Source organism: Brachionichthys hirsutus, chromosome 5 (assembly GCF_040956055.1).
Source record: "Brachionichthys hirsutus isolate HB-005 chromosome 5, CSIRO-AGI_Bhir_v1, whole genome shotgun sequence".
In the NCBI taxonomy this organism is placed as follows: Eukaryota; Metazoa; Chordata; class Actinopteri; order Lophiiformes; family Brachionichthyidae; genus Brachionichthys; species Brachionichthys hirsutus.
The window spans coordinates 11,281,889-11,300,896 of record NC_090901.1 but is presented as its reverse complement, the minus strand read 5'-3'; the positions used below and the strand labels follow the sequence as shown (position 1 = coordinate 11,300,896).

At 42.4% G+C, this 19,008-nt stretch overlaps 8 non-coding genes across 8 annotated transcripts; all 8 read right to left on the bottom strand.

The window, feature by feature from the left end:
- Positions 1-13,212: 13,212 nt before the first annotated feature.
- On the bottom strand, positions 13,213-13,353 carry LOC137894502 (U4 spliceosomal RNA). Its single transcript, XR_011105492.1, has one exon. It is a non-coding gene; the product is annotated as a U4 spliceosomal RNA (small nuclear RNA).
- Positions 13,354-13,751: 398 nt separating this feature from the next.
- On the bottom strand, positions 13,752-13,892 carry LOC137894505 (U4 spliceosomal RNA). The gene has a single exon (XR_011105495.1). It is a non-coding gene; the product is annotated as a U4 spliceosomal RNA (small nuclear RNA).
- A 582-nt stretch (positions 13,893-14,474) lies between these two features.
- Positions 14,475-14,615, bottom strand: LOC137894519 (U4 spliceosomal RNA). Its single transcript, XR_011105508.1, has one exon. It is a non-coding gene; the product is annotated as a U4 spliceosomal RNA (small nuclear RNA).
- A 1,054-nt stretch (positions 14,616-15,669) lies between these two features.
- LOC137894501 (U4 spliceosomal RNA) lies at positions 15,670-15,810 on the bottom strand. The gene has a single exon (XR_011105491.1). It is a non-coding gene; the product is annotated as a U4 spliceosomal RNA (small nuclear RNA).
- Positions 15,811-16,392: 582 nt separating this feature from the next.
- Positions 16,393-16,533, bottom strand: LOC137894513 (U4 spliceosomal RNA). The gene has a single exon (XR_011105502.1). It is a non-coding gene; the product is annotated as a U4 spliceosomal RNA (small nuclear RNA).
- Positions 16,534-16,931: 398 nt separating this feature from the next.
- Positions 16,932-17,072, bottom strand: LOC137894504 (U4 spliceosomal RNA). Its single transcript, XR_011105494.1, has one exon. It is a non-coding gene; the product is annotated as a U4 spliceosomal RNA (small nuclear RNA).
- Positions 17,073-17,470: 398 nt separating this feature from the next.
- On the bottom strand, positions 17,471-17,611 carry LOC137894498 (U4 spliceosomal RNA). Its single transcript, XR_011105490.1, has one exon. It is a non-coding gene; the product is annotated as a U4 spliceosomal RNA (small nuclear RNA).
- Positions 17,612-18,009: 398 nt separating this feature from the next.
- Positions 18,010-18,150, bottom strand: LOC137894529 (U4 spliceosomal RNA). The gene has a single exon (XR_011105517.1). It is a non-coding gene; the product is annotated as a U4 spliceosomal RNA (small nuclear RNA).
- Positions 18,151-19,008: the final 858 nt, after the last annotated feature.

The window sequence follows — 19,008 nt, the reverse complement described above, 5'->3', positions numbered from 1 at the left end:
GAAACAAATCTGAGAAGATCTGATTTAAAAAAAATCTTGGGATCATAAGAAATGATCTAGAATATTTTAAAGAAAGAGAATATCTCATATGTATCAGAAAAATGCAATTGCGAAATCTTAATTATGACAAAAGAAAAATTACAAAATCGTATCAAATTTTCAATTATCTAAATTTCAACTAAAAATTGCTAGCTATTTTCACATAATTACAAGATTTTACAAGATTACGAAACTATGAGATTTCTCTCTTTATTTTAAGATCTCAGAAAGATTAAATCCTAATCTCATAATTATAATGTTTTCTCATTAAAGATGAGATCTGATGAGATAACCTTTCATCTTTTTCTAATGAACATTTAAAAAATAATTTAAGTATAAAAAGACGCCTGACTCTGACAGGCAACAGATGTCAAATTCCTGACAGTAATTTAATTCTAGCTTGGATATCTTTCTTGCAATAGGTTTGCGAAACTCTTGTCAATGTTATGCATGACCTTTAAGAAAATAAAAGTCTGAGGGAGGAAAGTCTGCAGCTTAATGTCAGATTTAATGTCAGATGTCGTCATTTGAACATCCTGCAGGAGGTGAAAACAGCGGGGTCATCACGAGTGAACAATAAAACCCAATGCGAAACATTTTTAAATAAAATTCTTCTTGAGCCAACAGGATAAAGACGCAGCCACAGGTGTTCTCATTTCAAAATGAATACCCAGGCAGGATAAACGAGCCTCTGATGCTGAAAACACTGTGCGCCTTTCTCATCAGAGCACCGGCGGTTCGCTCTTCATGCATCTGAAAGGATCGTCCTTTAGAAGCCGTCGCTTTGAAAGTGAAATCCTATTTTTCCTGCTCCGATTGGTCTCAGGTTTGAGGCAGATTTCAGAATGGGTGATGAGTAGAACTAAGACGACTGACAGCGGAGGAGAGAGGCCAGTGGGCACCAGCTCGCCCACACCAGTGAACTCTCTGCAGCCTGCAGGGCTCGTCTGGTCCGACGGAACGTTCTCCGCTCTGACGCACAACGGGGGCTCGCCACATCCAACGGCTGTGAGAGGGCGATGTGCCATTGGCTGAGTTCAAACACAGCTCAGGTGTTTCTGCGTGAGACTTCCAGCTACTTGATAACATACTTGCAGCACCAAGCCGAGCCTGAGAACACGACCGTTTAATATTCATATAATGCTGAACAAAACAAAAAGACTTCTGGGAGGTGGTTTAAGAAAACACTCGCTTATCATTTCATGCCTTTCTCAATAAACGATATGCCACACAGGTTGGGAGTGAGTGGATACCACGTCTACACGCTCACCATTAAACAAAACTGGGGGTGCAGTGATTGGCTGCACGGCCTGATTAACCTGTGACGGGCCGCAGGGGCAGTTTGGACCCAATTAACCCTTCTATTCCTGCTGCTCGAGCAATGTGTGCAGTATTCCTGTACTGGAGCATTCACCAGCATCAGGTTTGCTGTGAAGTCATCCCAGCACACACCGGTATCAACACAAAGGAACAGCTCCTCAGTCACGTTCAACCTGTTTTCTGCTGCGTGTGACTGCTTGCTTGTTTTCTCCGAGCTTTTCTTACCGCTTTTAAGTGTCAACAAAGAGAGGAGTAGGAACGGCATGAAATTATGTTGATGATGAGAGCAACACAAAGTTGGAAACGTTCGTAAAGGAGGAATACACAGTTAACAAGGTGTGTGTGAGTTGGAAATGAACCATGTGCACGACAAGCACGAAAAAAGCCGAGTACATCGAAAAAAATATCTGAACAAGTTCTGAGTCGTGTCACATTACATGACGAGGGGTATAAAAGGTCACGGACGCCCCCCCCCCCCCCCCCCCCCCAGGGAAGGGGTCCGCCCCAGGAGACCTGGTCCTTCAGAATAAACAAGTCCTCAACACTGAACGGAGGTGGTCGTCTTCAGGAACTCCCCAGCCCCACCGGTCCCGCCACCGCCGTGGAGGCCCCCTCCACGGGGAACCCTCTTATCCCAGTGCGAGCCAAACCAGTCCCCCAAAAGAGAAGCTGAACCTGCTGAAGATGATGACTGAGTCCATCCCTTCCTCTTCCTCCTCCATCACCATCTGTTGCACTGCTGCTGCTGTCGCCAAAGACGCAGACCGACTGTGGAGCATCATCTGCTCTGCTGGGAAGGTGATTGGCTTCAATCTGCCATCCCTCCGGGACCTGAATCCCTCCCGCACCCCGAAGGTTGAGGCTGACCCCCCCCCCGCATCAAGGCCGAATCGTACGAACCTGCCAGGCCAAGGAAAGGCGTGGCTGCAGAGTTTCACTGCAGGGGAAGCAAACCGAGGCAGGCAGGTGTTGCTGCAGCAGCTGCTGAGCTTTGACATTTACACTCTTGTTTCCTCATCTGAAGATGAGATCTCCATCTAACAATCACTGGGACTCCCGTCTTTCATTTGGCTGAGCCGGAGGTCATCGCAGGGTCTCCGTCACCTGCGGTAATACATTTGGGGAGGGGGGGGGGGGGGCGACTTTCACCATCTCTTCATCTCTCCTGGATAAATTATTCACCAGTGATCACATTCCAGTCGTATAATTATCACCGTCCGACAGCAGCGGCGCCTCACCAGTTTCTTAGCAACTGCTATCGGCACATTTTCCTCGTCCACAACAACATTATTTTAGTTCCAAATAGGCTCAGTGTTCGTCGGGTTTATAAAGTAACCCCCATAGGGATTCGTCACATTCACAAACGTGCAGTTCCATGTAATTAAAGTTACTTCACTTTTTTTTTTTAGCAGGAAGACTTAATCTAATGCCAGAACAAATGGTTCTGCTGTTCCTGCTGATCTGAACGGAACGCTGCCTCTAAGATGTGGGAGTCAAAGGGAAAAAGAATAACGCTCCATATGCATCACTTATTTTTAGTGTGATCAAGTAGTAAATAAAAAAAACACACCATTAGATGTTGTCAACATTAACCAGAATCATCTTTGTAAATCAAAATGCTGATGAAAAGGTGAGCTTTTTACAAAGACGTGACCCCCGTCATCGTTACATCGGCCTCCAGGTTCAAATCTGATCCGGATCCCCAACCTCCAGCGGAGCGAGAGCCTGTCCTTAAACATGCAGGTAAAGAAACAGAAAAGCTTTCCCACAAAGGAGGAGAACATTGCCTGTGTGTTTCCTGGAGAGCTGAGGTGATCACATGTTCCAGTGATGGTCTGTGCTGATGTCTCTACATTTAACACTCCAGCAGCTCGTCTCCAGAGGAGGCCGCTAATCGTCCCCGGTGGCTTTAGCAGCATGCGCTTCTACTCCTCATTTCCTCACAGTCTATCAGAGATCAGGTGTTTGGCTGCTGTTCGGAGGAAGCGATCAAATAGGAGCGGACGTCTCCATCGAAAGCCAATCTCCTGTTCCCGTTCTCCGGATCAGATCTGCAGTTTTTTGCCGCCGTCTCTCTGCCCTCACATTTTCCGGCATATCGACTTTTAAAGAATCACCTCACTGATATCTGGAAGACACAAAACAATTCATCTCCGGCTGCTTAAATTGCTTTTTCTTGGTCTCGCGCGGCGCTCTGTGGGATATTGACTGACTTCCTTTTAAGCTTCTCAAAACAGAGACACAATAACACAGCGGGTCAGCAAAAAAATAAACGCCAATATATATATTTTTATCCAGCAAACATTTCAATTTTACATTAAACACTGGGATGCTGAAGTATGTTAAGTTAGATGTATTTAGATGCACCGATCCCGACAGGAAGACAAGATGTTATGAGAACTTTTCCTGAATTACACAAAAACTCGGGCGGGTAAACAGAAAGCAGGATGATTTGGTTTTGCAGAGGAACGCTCTCCACTGGTTCCAGTAAACTGGTGTGTTTACTAAACCGCATGCATACTTCTAAATCCAGATCTCCTCACTTGTTTCTCCACCTTCATCTTAAAGCTGCAGCATGAACAACAACAGGAACAACAACAACAACACTGCGGCGCTGCTAGCGCTACACAACCAATACAAGAGGAAGATGAAATATTTCTAAACGTCTTAAACAAATCAAATAAAAGCCAGTTTCTGAATGGGCTCTGTGCATGTTGGAGCCGGTTCTAGAAGTATCTCAGCTGTGGCACTCAGCGTATAGCTGAGCTGAAAATGGCTGGCACTCAATGAGTTAAAGATACTGCACATATTTTCATCCAGCAGACCTGGATTAATAAAAGACTGAGATTTGTTCCAGACCTTAAAAGTAATCTAATAATTCTGCTGGAAACTTAATAATAACTTAATAATTACCAGCTATTTGTTTATCTGAAGGGCATTGATAAACACACAGAGAATAAATCGGTGACATAGAGCATTAGCAGGCTGACAGCCAGATGGTCTTGTCACAGCTCGTACTATTACCAACTGCACGGGTCGCCTTTCATCCACAGGCTTTACTCATCACTGGCACTTGTTGCATAAGCTTTCAGATGGGTTTGCTGCTCGGCATCAAAGAGTGTCTTCAGGACGTCGGAATAATTGCCATTTGTATGAAGGATTTTGTTCCTAATAAAGTTTTTCTGCTGCTGTTTGTTTCAGACGCCGGCGTCTTTGAGCTCCGTGTTTATTCAGTGGAAGGAGAATCTGCCTGACAGGAGATCGGTCATGGTAGTTGACCATACGCTGACGCTCCATCGCTCCCAGACCCGAGTGTGGGCGTTCCTGACCTGGATGCAGATCCTGACCGGCTGTTTGGGACGTAATAACCGGTCTCACAGGAACAGGTTAAAGGTGAGGACGGGAAGCCATCAATAAGGCGGAGTAAGCGTCAGGCTCGCTCTGTTCACGGCTGCAGACGCGTCGCCTGACTAATCATTAGCTTCATCTTTTTCATCGTCAGAAAATACAATTCTATAAATGCTGAGACAAACATTCGGTTTAACATCATGTAAAACTAAGACAGAGGTTTTACCTTATTCAAACATTATTTAACAATTATTCCCTTTTTAGAATAATTGGAATACTGCATTTTACCAATCTATGTCACCGACATTATTAAATGTCCGTCCATCTTAGCGTCGACCAGATCTCTATCCGACCTTCACCAAACCCCCTAAATATCGGGAACTCGTGTTCCCACTCTCAGCCTCAGTACAACGTCTCCATGGGCAGCACGGTGGCGCAGTGGGCAGTGATCGCTGTCCCTGTATGAGTAAATAAAAATACAATCCAGACCATGTGATCTCAGAATAAATACTGTGATAATCCAGGACCTGGAGGAGAGTCTTTTGGCACCCAGCGGGGACAGACATGCAATCATCTCATCTGAATCAGATTTAAAATGAAGGGGCGATGGTGTCTGTAATCACGTTTCCGTTGACAACCGCCTCAGTGCCGGTGGGGAACGTTTGTACCAAAAACTCTGCCTCCAAATGAATTATGCAGAGCGAGAAACGTTAAAGTGGATTCATTGGCAAGATTAACACAAATTAAATGAATGCTGTGTGTAATGGAATGCTTGTCATCTAAACCTCATTTATCAACTACAACATAAACACAAGATAATACTAACCCCCCCATGACGCCACTCATCACGTCATCCTTAGAGAAGCGACAGTACATCATGGTTAAGCTAATTATCACAAACATGAATGCATCGGTCAGGTCTCCACTCCCACAACAGTTTAGCAGCGGATTTATTTTCTGTTGGAAATCGGATCAGATTCCGGGTTTTCTCCGGCGTCCCATGAAAACAGGAAAGGATTCTAGTTTTATTTAAGCCTGTTGCTGCAATTTTCATGGCTATGAAAGTGCTTCTTGTTTTTTGGAATGCGACTGGAGGTCTCTTTCCCAGTGGATCAGTTCCTTCTCCTAATAGGTGCATTGATAAATCACAGCAAGACTGCACAGATGGAACTCTCAGGCGTTCCCTGTCATTCCAGAGGAAGCTGGCTAAAGACCAGCAGCGTTAACGCCGCCGGTCAAACCTCTTTAAACAGACCACACGGCTTAGATGTGTTTATACTCGGCTAAGGTCAGTTAGGAAACTATATTCAAAGTTAAAATTAGCCTCAAACCTCTTTCATTCCTGACATTTTCAGGGTTTTGGCAGACAAATGGCATCAAACAAGAACTTCAAAGTCCCTGAAACCCGTCTGGTGTTGAATTAGAGCAGAAGCCATTTTTAGCTGGCTTTAATAAGCCGTGACAAGAGAACAGATGAGGCTCAGCGTGAGGCCGTGACATGAAGTAGTACCTTAATAAACTCACACCTGACATCCTGTCAGAAGCCTGTACGCGCTTCAGATGTCCCAGCTGCGCCCTGAGGAAAGCGTCTCATGTCTCGCTTCCTTTTTAGCCATCAGTCCGTTGCTACAGCGCCTTTTTGGCAGCACTGACTGAAGACCATCCAGGTCCAAACACCAGAACCAAAAACATCATTCATACCTCACAGGGGTTCCAGACAGACGGCATTTCCTGCACCCTTTCTTGCATCTTTTCACTCCTTCTTAACCATCCCGCCCTTGAATATTCTAACTTTTGTATTTTGTATTTTAACGTTCTTCTTAATGATCCTCGCCACTGTATTTGTCTGACTTGCTGTCATTACGGCACCAAATCACATCTCTGGGATCATCGAATCATCGAATCTTTGGGACCCAAAGCCAAAATGGAAACAGGGTGACCGCGCGTGACCCTAGTTTTGAGGGGTGGAACTTCAATAAAAATATCAATTATCAAACAAACTACTTGACAAATTTGGGAGAAACTTACTGCCGCATGGGACAAAAATGGAAATGAAAATACTTTGGAGTAGAACTGCATGAAGCGCTGCTTTAACAGAATCCAGAGGGCAGCCATTGTGACTGCAGACGTTGTTGTTGGGATTTAGATTACGTTAAGCTTCTGCAAAATATATCTGAACTACTCCCCGGCTCTGCTTTAAACCTACTTGCTTTGTGACTTTTATCTTGGTTGCACTTCTTTTAGAGCACTCTTCTTCATAATTTCAAAATGAACTAGAAAAGCACTCAAAGAGCACAGACCTCCGCCAAGCAGCTCATTCCTCTCGTAATTAGATTTACAACGTCCACATGGTGATCTGGAGCATCACCGAAAGGTTCTAAATTGTTCTTGGTATCTTTGTACACCAACCATGAAACGTAAGAATTAAATCGGAGTTGATGTGTATTTTAAATAGATTTTTGATCCGATCAAACCACCGAAATTCGGTGTTTAGACAGAGATAGTGTGTCAAATTCCATAAATATCGGCCAATAATTAACCGAGATATTGAGGAACACATTTCCATTGAATGCAATGTTAACGAAAATTTCAAATTTCAAAACGTTATCATCTGTTTCTGGTAACATTCACAACAGTTACCGTAAATGTCATCAAGATCCGTCCAGATCTTTTTGAGTTATCTTGCTAACAGAAAGACAGACGGACAGACAAACAACCGCCGGTGATTACATAACCCCGCCTCCCCTCGGCGGAGGTAAATATAATATTAAGCATAGACAATAACCATCCTTATGGAGACGCTGGTCTGCTAATGGGCACCAAACCACCTCACATGATCACGCTACACAATAAAACATGTCAGTTAGTGCGATATGATCTCATCCTTTATGAATGAACGTGTCCATTTAATGGAACAGCGTTCTACATTTGCTCTGACCAATTGCTTTGACCATGCTCTGACCTGTCATGTTGCAATAATAGGATTGTGAAAGAGCTACTTTCTGAGGGATTACACGGCTGGTTGGGATAACTCACCGCCCTCAGCACCAGGTCCTCCTCCTCAAGTCAGGTTCATTTAGGAAGGTCAGGACATGGACGTGGTGGGTCCCTGGGAGTAAATGCTTTGTTCTGTGCATACATTGGGGAGTTTCATTCGTGTGCTTATGAGGTAGTTGTATAAAATGACTCCCCTGTGCCTGAAGCGCTGCGATAGAGGCCTGGGATATGGATATCAGCCCATTTGTGACATGCAACTCAATGAAGTCTCATTATTTTAATTAAGGATTACAAAGAATTGCACCACTGGTGGGGGTGGGTGGATGTGAGCAGGGGTAAATGTTTGGGGCCCATTGTGAATTCCTGTCAAAGTTCCTTGTGAAGTTTTCTTCTGACTTAAGTGACTATGCAGGCTCACTAGTTAATACGACACACCATCAGAGTCTGAGCTGAGAGCAGGTAAAACTCTTGTCAAATAATCCCAATTAAAAGCACTCGGATCAGCAGGAAAGAGGGGCAAGTTGGACCCTTCAGAATGTTCTTTCTGAGAGCCACCGGCTAGTAGGCCTACCGGGACTGCAAGAGTCAGCAGGGCTGCCAGGGCGGTGCCGGTACCGGTACGGTCAGCAGGACCAGGGGTTTCCTTCCTGACTAACAATACATGTAAAACCAACCTGCCCACCAGGGTACAGCTTTATTTCACCAGTATTCTACATATTTATTAACTCTCAACCAACACATTTACAGAAACCTAATGAGTTTCAAACAGCTCATTTGTTTCACACAATGAGCTTCAGAAAATATGTGTAGAAAACTCACTGATGTTTTTTTTTTTTTAATTGTCAACGCACAGCAGAAGTCTTTTACCAACAAAATAAAAGACTTTTGCTGAAGGACATCCCAGTTGCATCATAATTACGCAGTGTGAATATCCATTGTTGGCTGCTGAACTAATTAGTGGGCTTAGCTCGTAATAAAGAGTGAATAAGCCGGCGGGTTTGGGACAAGACGAGCGTCTGAAATGGACATAATGAAGTGACACTGAATGCACAGCGACACATTCGAATAGAAACGGTTGCAGTAAACGAACGGCAGCGTTGCTGAACTTTGCGACCCCCCCGTCCAGGGTCTGTCCTCATCTGTCCACGTTGCATACGTCAACCTGAAGGTGGAAGAGGGTGGGGCTTTGTTAGAAGAGGGTGTGCTATTACAATCATTTGTCTGTGTAGTGCAGTAACAGTTTCTGATACTCATTCCAAATCAGGTGAAGTTCTTAACACACAAACTCACACCAGGTGAACTAATGGCGTTGAGCTGGAATATGAAATGCGAATGACGTGGAAACTTTCTGTCACTTTTATTCCAAACTGGGACAGAGAGTAGAGCGGCGAGAGGAGACAACCGATCGCCTCTGCTCGAAAGGATTTCAAGGAAGACGGAGCTGAAGTTCCGTCACGATGCAGCCGAGTGTCAGGCTGTCAACGGAGACGGGTAATTGGGGGCAACCCTTCGAACAGCAGGCAGCGATTACGGCATTAGAAGATTGGAACAAGTTTAATTGGGTGTGTTGAATAACATAATAATAAGGTTTGCATTCACTGGCGTAATCCCTGAATGTCTAAACTGAGAAAAATGGACCGTTTTGTCTGAAGAGGAAAGAGGAAGAGAAGTTGCCTGACGGTGATGCAACAGGGACGTCCGTGATTGGCTGCAAATCAAAGCATCTCTTTTTTGATTTGCACCTGCTTTTCTTTTGAAGAGAAAGGACTGTGATGTCCCCGTCTTTGAAGGGAGGACAGATTTTTCATTTAGTTGTAACCAGAACAGGAACTAAATAAAAGACCAGCTGCAAAGCAGATTGCAAATGAGCGTCCCGAACAAAAGATCTAAGGAAAATGATTCAAACGAGTTTTTGTTTACTCTGGTCCTGAAATACGCTTTCATTTGTAATATTGCTCAGGATAATTGTAGTTTGTAGACCTATATGAAATAAAAGCAAATTATAAAATCAAGATATTGGATATTGTTTGAAGATATCGCCTCAATAACGATTAATGATCAATTATTATTTATACTCAATGTTCGACTTTCAGCACCTGTACCTGTGATTCAATTTCTTTCTAAGGTCCACGCCGGGTGTCAAGTGTCTTCCTGCAAGTTAATGATGTGAAATAAAACTCTGAAGCATCAATTCTACAAAAAAATAGTTCAGAATGTTTAACACTTCTCCTTTTCTCATCTACATGTCCAGCCAAGCCAAACAGGCGCTTTCAACACAGCAAGGGGCGGAGCCATTGGCTCGGGCAAGCAGGCGTGCCTGTCACAGATCTCATGGCAGAGCAGAATCGGACAGTGGCTGACTTTCAGGCCTGTGCGGAGGTGGATAAGATCTGTGGATAAGATCGCTCTCATATGTGGAAATCGGCCGATTGCCGATCCTGAAAATTTAAGGAAATCGACGCCGGCCGATCGATCGGTACATCCCTAATCTGAACCAGAACATTAATTCTATATCGATGTTGTGATGAGTGGTGTCCAATTTCCTCGGGAACGATTTCAACCACTACACCTCCGAACTGTGGTTCGAGGGGTACTGGAAAAAAGGTGCAAGGTTAAAAGGAACTGGACTTATGATTTAATTCGTTGTAGAAAGTATTAAGGGAGATTTGAATCTGATTGGCTCTTAATGTTGGTATGAAAACATTTAGTTGTCAGACCTGTTACGAAGCACAAAATACACAATGGAGTCGATTAATAATGTATTACCGGTAAGTAAAAGGTTCCCAAACACTGAATTGAAAGAAAAGGTGATGCCACAAAGAGCTAAATGTGCACTGACCTCATTTTAAATGGTGTCGTAGACATCAATTACAAAGAAGGGATTTTACATTTCATCTGGTGCTGAAGGATTTGCAGTTCATTGACTTTCAGTGAGCTACGTGAGTTCTGCCACTCACATTTTATTATCAACCATGAATTTTGTAGTCGTAGCCTGAATGTTGTAGCCTGAATATATCCTACAGCAAGAAGGGAAAATACTTTTTGTGACGTGACGGTGTCTTCCTTCACAGCTGTCAAGCCTGAAGAGAAAAATCAATTCACAGAAAAGAGAATATTCTCACACATTTCCTCAAAGACCTGAGAGACAGAGACACAGAGAGGATAAACTGGTTTCCATAGCAATTGTCGGCCCTGTCACATGGTTACCTAGGAACTAGTCCTGTGATGCTGTGCGATTTATTTGTTTATGTTTGGTAAAGCTCAAGCCGTCGCTTCCATAGAATAAAGTCGTTTGTCGCTGTTTCACTTCAGCAGAGGAGAATCTAACATGTCAGTGAGAGATGGGAAAACATGCTGCTAAAGATGAAAGGCTATCATCTCACATTATTTACCGTAATTTTACCATACAAATGGAGACGACACATCTGATGCAGGGCAGCAACTCCACAGAGATATGAGAGGAACCCTGAAACTCCCTTTCTACAAACGGATCAGCCCTCAGTGGGTGGAGGAGCAAATGGGTCAAACTGCACAACAACAAATCCCAGTAACTTATGTGGGGACGAATCTCTCACAAAGCCTCTGGTCCACCTCTGATGAAGACAACTGTGATATGCCCAAAAATAGTGCAACCATTTTTGTGTTTATTTAATTTAGGCAGCTGCAAGATCATTTCCTTTGTTTTGCAGGGTTCGATATTTCCTTTTTAATTTAATTGACAGTGATGTCATTTTATATTATTTCATGCATGTCATTAACAAAAATGATAAAACGTAAGCAGCACCAAGGTGGAACTTTTGTCAACGGAGCAGTGGCGCCCCGGATTGTTTCAGGTGGGAGCATCCGCCCACGCTTCAGACTCAATCTCAATGACATGCAAGAAATAATATAAAATCACTGTCAATTAAATTAAAAGGGAAATATCGAACCCTGCAAAACAAAGGAAATGATCTTGCAGCTGCCTAAATTAAATAAACACAAAAATGGTTGCACTATTTTTGGGCATATCACACAACCAAACACTCCATTTGTCTGAAAGCGCCACTCGTTCCTTACAATCCGATTACAGGATCCAGAGGAAAGATACATTACGAGCAACTGGATTACAGTAATCGCATTACTGAACCAAACCCAGAGTAATGACTGCAGTCGTAACCCCAGCGCCGACAGTTGCAAAATGAGGCCACTCAAAATATTTCTTGAACGTCAAAGACAGAAATCTTTTTCTTTTCTTTTACGTTATTCGCGTTTATTTTGTAGTAAATTGTCACTTACCTACTAAATTGTACTTAAAATTTAACAGTCGATCACGGGCGCTGCTACTCCAGTTAATACGGCAACAGCGTCACTCAGTTGAGCCAATCACACCTTTGGTTAACCCTTGCACGGCCAGCACACCAGAGCGGCAGAGAGGAAGAGACGGTGCTGCTGACGGTATGGCTTGCTCAAAAGTTAGGCAGGTTGATGGGGAAAACCGTTGTTTTAGAGATGACTGGACGGAGACCTGTATGTTCATTCTTCCAGCAGCCAGTTCAAAACCAGCGTGCTTCATATGCTCCGAAACCGCCGCATTAATTAAAAGTGGCAACGTGAAGCGACGAAACAAGGCACAACTCTTGGAGCAAAGTTATCCCCTGAAGTTTGAACAGCAATTGTATTGTATTTTGAAGAGCCATTTTTCATTTCATGCAAAAACACAAGAAGAAATTTATTTGTTGCAGCTTTCACGTTAAAGGCAATCGATCTGGCTATTAAAGACGGAAATAGAGCTGCTGCACGCACGCTTCACATCAATGAATCAATGGTGAGACGTTGGAGACGGCAGTGTGGAGAACTGACTCAATGTAAAAAGATGACGAAAGCTTTCAGAGGTATAATAAGAGCAAATGGCCTGAACTTGAAAATGTTCTTGAAGACACAGAGGGCAGACGTCCATGGTGTTTCCACCATGCAGATCGGACTCAGAGTCCAAACAATCGCCACGGAAATGAAGAATGAAGATTTTAGAGGTGGACCATTATGGTGTCAGGGGACAACTCCCTCCCGACTACGAGGAAAAAATTAAAAGCTTCCGCAAATTCACGCAAAAAATAATAGCCAAAAATTCCATCGGACCGGAAGAGATCCTGTCCTATCCTTAGAGACGTTAAAAACCGACTGCCCTTGTTGACTATATTACAAGTCATACATTCATTTAAAACAGCTGAAACAGATTAAAGTATACTTGACATATTTATCCTTCCTCGACTTCGTATTCTTTCCCTTCCTCTGCTTCACGAACGCGTTTCCTCTTTCAGTTTCACTTTAGGCTTGTGTACAGTTGTAAAGTGGCACACGTCATGAAAAAGGTTGCCAACCTCTGCTAGACTTGATATTATTTCCTTTCCTCTGGTTCACGAAGGTGTATCCTGTGTCGGGGTCCCCTCTGCTGGTAGGACACGCATCCTGCAACATTTACAGTCCAAGGCATGCATGAGCTTCTGCCTTTGACATTCAACAAATAATCAGTCTCCTTAGAGACGGTCAAAAATTGCCATTGCCGACCGTACTTCGAGTCATCACGGCGGGGTATTGGGTAAAGTTTTCAACTAGCAATAATCACGCCTCGGATGAACCTCATAGGCTACGATACTGCCACTGCGCAAAGCTGAAGATGGGTTTGAACCGCAAGGACCATGTCTCTGCTCCCACCCCTCCTTGCTACGGTTCCAACCATGGTCCTGGTCTCAACTAACAGATTTTATAAAATACTAACAAAAAAATATCAATATCCACAGATAATGAGACCCTCTCTCTATAAATATATATCACTATTTCAAAATTGATCTTTACGTGAAAATAGATATGGAATACAAAGGAAAAAAGGAAACAGACAATTGTCCTGGAACGTCATAATTAAAACAAACATCTATCATTTATGGCGTAAATAAACATTTATGTTTCTCCAGTAATTACTTTAATTTATCGGTTGAAATTCAGCAACAGAGCCAATTCCTGCTATCAGCATTTAAATAACCCTTTGGCTTTAACTCTCAACAACTGACCAGTCTCCTCAGAGACCATCAAAAATTGCCATTGCCGACTGTATTTCAAGTCATCAAGGCGGGGTATTGGGTAAAGTTTTCAACCAGCAACAATCACGCCTCAGATGAACCTCATAGGCTACGATACTGCCACTGCGCAAAGCTAAAGGTGAGCTTGAACCGCAAGGACCATGTCTCTGCTCCCACCCCTCCTTGCTACGGTTCCAACCATGGTCCTGGTCTCAACTATCAGACTTCAGTGTGTGGTTAGAAATCAAGACGAGGTCATCTCCAGACTTCACCTCTGCAGAATGTATAAATGTACCTCTGCTAAAAGAATGCAACACGTGAACAAGATGGAATACAAAATTCATAAACGTACAACTGAAGCAAACAAGAACCATGACAACATTTCGATGTCGTGTAAAACGTTTCCAAAATATCAGCTGTATTTTAGAGAAAATGTAATAACAACAGAAGAAAAAGGGGGACTCCTGTCCTGTCCTTAGAGACGTCAAAAACGGACTGCCTTTGTTAACTATATTTCAAGTCATCATTAATTTAAAGCAGATTAAGGTATGCTTGACATATTTGCTTGTTCCTGGACTTCGTATTATTTCCTTTCCTCTGGTTCGCTAAGGTGTATCCTGTGTCGGAGTCCCCTCTGCTGGTGGGACATGCATCCTGCAACATTTACAGTCCACGACATGCACGAACTTTTGTCTTTAACATTCAACAAATAATCAGTCTCCTTAGAGACCATCAAAAATTGCCATTGCCGACTGTATTTCAAGTCGTCAAGGCGGGGTATTGGGTAAAGTTTTCAACTAGCAATAATCACGCCTCGGATAAACCTCATAGGCTACGATACTGCCACTGCGCAAAGCTGAAGATGAGAGTGAACCGCAAGGACCATGTCTCTGCTCCCACCCCTCCTTGCTACGGTTCCAACCATGGTCCTGGTCTCAACTATCAGACTTCAGTGTGTGGTTAGAAATCAAGACGAGGTCATCTGCAGAATGTATAAATGTACCTCTGCTAAAAGAATGCAACACACGAACAAGACTCCACATGACTCCTGCCCTCAAAACATGCACCTCTTTGGCCTCCTTCAAAACAGCCCTAAAAATACACCTTTCAGGGGGGCAGAAACGAAGATAGTCATTACGACTCTCTCCGGATCAACCCCCTTTTTTGTCCACCTACGTTGCACATATTAAGTGTCTTTGTAATTTATTGTCATTCATTGTCGTTTTGCATCTGTGGTGTAATTTATTTTAAATGTATTGTTAGTTTGCATCTGTGGTGTAAAATTATTTTTATTTTTCTAATGTGATTTTGCATCAATTGAGTAATTTAATATTGGTTTTATTTTTATTTGTATTGTTAAATGTCGCTGATTTATGTACGAAGGACTTTCAATGGAAACAAGACCGCAAGGGCTTTTTTGAAATGCTCCTCTTAGACAGGATGTTTGACTGTACTTGTACTGTAATACATGCTACTGTGTGACTGTACTTGTACTCTAACATTCTATCTAATAAATATATTCATCATCATCATCATGAAATACAAAATTCATAAACGTACAACTGAAGCAAACAAGAACCGTGACAACATTTCAATGTCGTGTAAAACGTTTCCAAAATATCAGCTGTATTTTAGAGAAAATGTAATAACAACAGAAGAAAAAGGGGGACTCCTGTCCTGTCCTTAGAGACGTCAAAAACGGACTGCCTTTGTTAACTATATTTCAAGTCATCATTAATTTAAAGCAGATTAAGGTATGCTTGACATATTTACTTGTTCCTCGACTTCATATTCCTTCCTTTCCTCTGGTTCACGAAGGTATATCCCGTTTCAGAGTCCCCTCTGCTGGCAGAACAGTTTACAGTCCAAGACATGCATAAACTTCTGTCTTTAACTTTCAACAATTCATCTGTCTCCTTAGAGACCGCCAAAAATTGCCATTGCCGACTGTATTTCAAGTCATCAAGGCGGGGTATTGGGTAAAGTTTTCAACTAGCAATAATCACGCCTCGGATGAACCTCATAGGCTACGATACTGCCACTGCGCAAAGCCGAAGGTGGGTTTGAACCGCAAGGACCATGTCTCTGCTCCCACCCCTCCTTGCTACGGTTCCAACCATGGTCCTGGTCTCAACTATCAGACTTCAGTGTGTGGTTAGAAATCAAGACGAGGTCATCTCCAGACTTCACCTCTGCAGAATGTATAAATGTACCTCTGCTAAAAGAATGCAACACGTGAACAAGATGAAATACAAAATTCATAAACGTACAACTGAAGCAAACAAGAACCATGACAACATTTCGATGTCATATAAAACTTTTTCAAAATATCAGCTGTATTTTAAGAGAACATGTAACAACAACAGAAGAAAAGGGGGACTCCTGTCCTGTTGTTAGAGACATCAAAAACGGACTGCCCTTGTTGACTATACTTCAACACATCATTAATTTAAAACAGATTAAGGTATGCTTGACATATTTACTTGTTCCTCGACTTCATATTATTTCCTTTCCTCTGGTTCGCTAAGGTGTATCCTGTGTCGGAGTCCCCTCTGCTGGTAGGACATGCATCCTGCAACGTTTACAGTCCAAGACATGCACGAACTTTTGTCTTTAACATTCAACAAATAATCAGTCTCCTTAGAGACCGTCACAAATTGCCATTGCCGACTGTATTTCGAGTCGTCACGGCAGGGTATTGGGCAAAGCTTTCAACTAGCAATAATCACGCCTCGGATGAACCTCATAGGCTACGGTACTGCCACTGCGCAAAGCCGAAGATGGGTTTGAACCGCAAGGACCATGTCTCTGCTCCCACCCCTCCTTGCTACGGTTCCAACCATGGTCCTGGTCTGAACTAACAGATTTTATAAAATACTAACAAACAAATATCAATATCCACAGATAATGAGACCCTCTCTCTATAAATATATATCACTATTTCAAAATTTATCTTTACGTGAAAATAGATATGGAATACAAAGGAAAAAAGGAAACAGACAATTGTCCTGGAACATCATAATTAAAACAAACATCCATCATTTATGGTGTAAATAAACATTTACGTCTCTCCAGTAATTACTTTAATTTATCGGTTGAAATTCAGCAACAGGGCTAATTCCTGCTATCAGCATTTAAATAACCTTTTGGCTCTAACTCTCAACAACTGACCAGTCTCCTCAGAGACCATCAAAAATTGCCACTGCCGACTGTATTTCGAGTCGTCAAGGCGGGGCATTGGGTAAAGTTTTCAACTAGCAATAATCACGCCTCGGATAAACCTCATAGGCTACAATACCGCCACTGCGCAAAGCTGAAGACGAGAATGAACCGCAAGGACCATGTCTCTGCTCCCACCCCTCCTTGCTACGGTTCCAACCATGGTCCTGGTCTCAACTAACAGATTTTATAAAATACTAACAAAAAAATATCAATATCCACAGATAATGAGACCCTCTCTCTATAAATATATATCACTATTTCAAAATTGATCTTTACGTGAAAATAGATATGGAATACAAAGGAAAAAAGGAAACAGACAATTGTCCTGGAACGTCATAATTAAAACAAACATCCATCATTTATGGCGTAAACAAACTTTCATGTTTCTCCAGTAATTACTTTAATTTATCGGTTGAAATTCAGCAACAGAGCCAATTCCTGCTATCAGCATTTAAATAACCTTTTGGCTTTAACTTTCAACAACTGACCAGTCTCCTCAGAGACCACCAAAAATTGCCATTGCCGACTGTATTTCGAGTCGTCAAGGCGGGGTATTGGGTAAAGTTTTCAACTAGCAATAATCACGCCTCGGATAAACCTCATAGGCTACGATACTGCCACTGCGCAAAGCTGAAGATGAGAGTGAACCGCAAGGACCATGTCTCTGCTCCCACCCCTCCTTGCTACGGTTCCAACCATGGTCCTGGTCTCAACTAACAGATTTTATAAAATACTAACAAAAAAATATCAATATCCACAGATAATGAGACCCTCTCTCTATAAATATATATCACTATTTCAAAATTGATATTTACGTGAAAATAGATATGGAATACAAAGGAAAAAAGGAAACAGACAATTGTCCTGGAACGTCATAATTAAAACAACCATCCATCATTTATGGCGTAAATAAACATTTACGTTTCTCCAGTAAGTACTTTAATTTACCGGTTGAAATTCAGCAACAGAGCCAATTCCTGCTATCAGCATTTAAATAACTTTTTGGCTTTAACTTTCAACAACTGACCAGTCTCCTCAGAGACCATCAAAAATTGCCATTGCCGACTGTATTACGAGTCGTCAAGGCGGGGTATTGGGTAAAGTTTTCAACTAGCAATAATCACGCCTCGGATAAACCTCATAGGCTACGATACTGCCACTGCGCAAAGCTGAGGATGAGAGTGAACCGCAAGGACCATGTCTCTGCTCCCACCCCTCCTTGCTACGGTTCCAACCATGGTCCTGGTCTCAACTATCAGACTTCAGTGTGTGGTTAGAAATCAAGACGAGGTCATCTGCAGAATGTATAAATGTACCTCTGCTAAAAGAATGCAACACACGAACAAGACTCCACATGACTCCTGCCCTCAAAACATGCACCTCTTTGGCCTCCTTCAAAACAGCCCTAAAAATACACCTTTCAGGGGGGCAGAAACGAAGATAGTCATTACGACTCTCTCCGGATCAACCCCCTTTTTTGTCCACCTACGTTGCACATATTAAGTGTCTTTGTAATTTATTGTCATTCATTGTCGTTTTGCATCTGTGGTGTAATTTATTTTAAATGTATTGTTAGTTTGCATCTGTGGTGTAAAATTATTTTTATTTTTCTAATGTGATTTTGCATCAATTGAGCAATTTAATATTGGTTTTATTTTTATTTGTATTGTTAAATTTGTATTGTTAAATGTCGCTGATTTATGTACGAAGGACTTTCAATGGAAACAAGACCGCAAGGGCTTTTTTGAAATGCTCCTCTTAGACAGGATGTTTGACTGTACTTGTACTGTAATACATGCTACTGTGTGACTGTACTTGTACTCTAACATTCTATCTAATAAATATATTCATCATCATCATCATGAAATACAAAATTCATAAACGTACAACTGAAGCAAACAAGAACCGTGACAACATTTCGATGTCGTGTAAAACGTTTCCAAAATATCAGCTGTATTTTAGAGAAAATGTAATAACAACAGAAGAAAAAGGGGGACTCCCGTCCTGTCCTTAGAGACGTCAAAAACGG